Source organism: Schistocerca serialis, unplaced genomic scaffold, assembly GCF_023864345.2.
Source record: "Schistocerca serialis cubense isolate TAMUIC-IGC-003099 unplaced genomic scaffold, iqSchSeri2.2 HiC_scaffold_1132, whole genome shotgun sequence".
Classification (NCBI taxonomy): Eukaryota; Metazoa; Arthropoda; class Insecta; order Orthoptera; family Acrididae; genus Schistocerca; species Schistocerca serialis.
Window position 1 is genome coordinate 1,685 of NW_026047329.1, and position 3,316 is coordinate 5,000.

At 55.0% G+C, this 3,316-nt stretch overlaps 1 non-coding gene across 1 annotated transcript in view; it reads left to right on the forward strand.

The window, feature by feature from the left end:
• The first annotated feature begins 2,853 nt into the window (after positions 1-2,853).
• The window catches only part of LOC126432402 (small subunit ribosomal RNA), a 1,910-nt gene continuing 1,447 nt past the window's right edge, over positions 2,854-3,316 (forward strand). The window contains exon 1 of the ribosomal RNA XR_007577939.1: positions 2,854-3,316. This exon is cut by the window's right edge and continues 1,447 nt beyond it. This is a non-coding gene — a ribosomal RNA (small subunit ribosomal RNA).

The window sequence follows — 3,316 nt, forward strand, 5'->3', positions numbered from 1 at the left end:
CTATACTGTACCTTAACCTAAACTATACTGTACCTTAACCTAACCTATACGGTACCTCAACCTAACCTATATTGTGCCTCAACCTAACCTATGTTGCGCCTTAACCTAACCTATGTTGCGCCTTAACCTAACCTATGTTGCGCCTTAACCTAACCTATGTTGCGCCTTAACCTAACCTATGTTGCGCCTTAACCTAACCTATGTTGCGCCTTAACCTAACCTATGTTGCGCCTTAACCTAACCTATGTTGCGCCTTAACCTAACCTATGTTGCGCCTTAACCTAACCTATGTTGCGCCTTAACCTAACCTATGTTGCGCCTTAACCTAACCTATGTTGCGCCTTAACCTAACCTATGTTGCGCCTTAACCTAACCTATGTTGCGCCTTAACCTAACCTATGTTGCGCCTTAACCTAACCTATGTTGCGCCTTAACCTAACCTATGTTGCGCCTTAACCTAACCTATGTTGCGCCTTAACCTAACCTATGTTGCGCCTTAACCTAACCTATGTTGCGCCTTAACCTAACCTATGTTGCGCCTTAACCTAACCTATGTTGCGCCTTAACCCAACCTATGTTGCGCCTTAACCCAACCTATGTTGCGCCTTAACCCAACCTATGTTGCGCCTTAACCCAACCTATGTTGCGCCTTAACCCAACCTATGTTGCGCCTTAACCCAACCTATGTTGCGCCTTAACCCAACCTATGTTGGGCCTTAACCCAACCTATGTTGGGCCTTAACCCAACCTATGTTGGGCCTTAACCCAACACACGTTGGGCCTTAACCCAACACACGTTGGGCCTTAACCCAACACACGTTGGGCCTTAACCCAACACACGTTGGGCCTTAACCCAACACACGTTGGGCCTTAACCCAACACACGTTGGGCCTTAACCCAACACACGTTGGGCCTTAACCCAACACACGTTGGGCCTTAACCCAACACACGTTGGGCCTTAACCCAACACACGTTGGGCCTTAACCCAACACACGTTGGGCCTTAACCCAACACACGTTGGGCCTTAACCCAACACACGTTGGGCCTTAACCCAACACACGTTGGGCCTTAACCCAACACACGTTGGGCCTTAACCCAACACACGTTGGGCCTTAACCCAACACACGTTGGGCCTTAACCTGCTCTGTAATTGTCATACGACGCGTTAAATTAGTGTAGTGTTGCCTAACTGCAACCCCCGCAATATAGTTTGCTACTCGCACTGCCCGGTCCCCAGTGTATCGCTTCATGTTAAACACCTTGCAGCTATACACTGTAATGTGGATGGCAGCAGGACGTACATGCTCAATGCCCTTTGCAGTTGTTCATTGGCATTTGCAGTTGTTCATTGGCATTCGCATGGCGAAGCACTTAGCCTACGCTGTGGTACGGCCTGTGTCAACTGTCCGCTGATGTTGTACGTCCAAATCACACACTGTACTGCACATTGGTCCTCATGTACTGAATGATACATCGTGGTACATGTGACCGTACAACGACTGCGCCAACAACGGCGAACCATGCGGTCCAAATGTTGTGCACTCAGCTACGTGTCGTCTCCCTATAAGAGCTGGATTGCAGTGTGGTATGCCCTGGATGGCGATCAGCATGAGCCGTCTGTTGATGTAGTGGCGCGTGTTGTCAGACGTAGTCGTCTCTTCTCACACACCGTGATAGCATGGTGCACTGCGTTCCACATCTGCGACATGCGACAGAGGCCGGTTGACAGTCGTTCGCGCAATGGACATCGCATACGTACGGGGGCCACCTTCCACGTGTTCGCGAAGCGTGCACATGTTGTTGCGTGTATGTGGGCAGACATAGTGTGTCGTGACACCTGACACAGGCATGCAACAATCGTTGAATTTGCAAATGGCGATGGACGCCTACGTTTGCTGGTGACGTTACGCAAATGAACAACTGGTAAACCGTTGTGGTGCGGTTGTTCTCGCTAGAGGTGAATCAGTGATGGCGACGATCGGTTGAGCTACCAACCGGTTGTTCCAGCGATACCCACCATGCCCACGAACGTGAATGGCATCTGGGTGTGAAGCGATACGCGGCGGTGGCTGGGTGGGACCGTCCCCGGCCGGTGAGGGGGGGCCTCCCGGCGTGCTGGCCGCGCGGTGCGTGGGCGCACGCGCTACAGCCGGCTGGTGGGGGCGGCCAGTGGCAGGCGCGCCGGCCGACGGAGGCGGCAGGCGGCGCAGCTGCGCGCCGGCGCACCCTGCACGCGGCGCCGTGCGGCCAAAGTAGGTCCTCGCGGGCCCGGTGCGAAGCGCGGTGGACATCTGCAGTGTGCTGGTCCGATTGAGGACTGTGTGCGCTGAGGATGCGCCGCCGCCCGGCGCTCGGCGCCGCGACGCCGTCTGCTGCTCGGTCGCCTCTGCGGTTCTCGCAGGTGGTTTGTATCGCAGCTGTGCGGACGTGTTGGCGCGTGCGCTGTGCTGGGAGAGTTCGCTTCGGCACCCAAGTGGGGCTTTTGTCCTTCTGTGGCGCTGGCGTTGGAGCTGCCGGTCACCGTAGGTGGCGCGTGTTGTCTCCCGCCGGCAATGCCACGACAGCACGCTCCCGGGCCTCTGTCGGCAGCGGCAAGCTCAGTTGGGAGCACGGGTGGTCGCACCTAAAGCGTCTACTCGCCAAACCCCGGGCGATTGCGCCTCTCTCGAACCCGACCAAGTACTTAGGACGGCGCTGCGCGCCGCCGGGACCTGAGAGGGTTTCGAGGTGTATGGTGCAGGGGAGCTCAGCCTCCTCCTGTTTGCAGAATAATTGAGCGGACGCTTGCGTGTTCGCGCGGGCCCCCGGGACACACTCCCGGGCGGCCGGCTGCTCAGCTCTAGTTGACGCAGCTCCCTGGTTGATCCTGCCAGTAGTCATATGCTTGTCTCAAAGATTAAGCCATGCATGTCTCAGTACAAGCCGCATTAAGGTGAAACCGCGAATGGCTCATTAAATCAGTTATGGTTCCTTAGATCGTACCCACGTTACTTGGATAACTGTGGTAATTCTAGAGCTAATACATGCAAACAGAGTCCCGACCAGAGATGGAAGGGACGCTTTTATTAGATCAAAACCAATCGGTCGGCTCGTCCGGTCCGTTTGCCTTGGTGACTCTGAATAACTTTGGGCTGATCGCACGGTCCTCGTACCGGCGACGCATCTTTCAAATGTCTGCCTTATCAACTGTCGATGGTAGGTTCTGCGCCTACCATGGTTGTAACGGGTAACGGGGAATCAGGGTTCGATTCCGGAGAGGGAGCCTGAGAAACGGCTACCACATCCAAGGAAGGCAGCAGGCGCGCAAATTACCCAC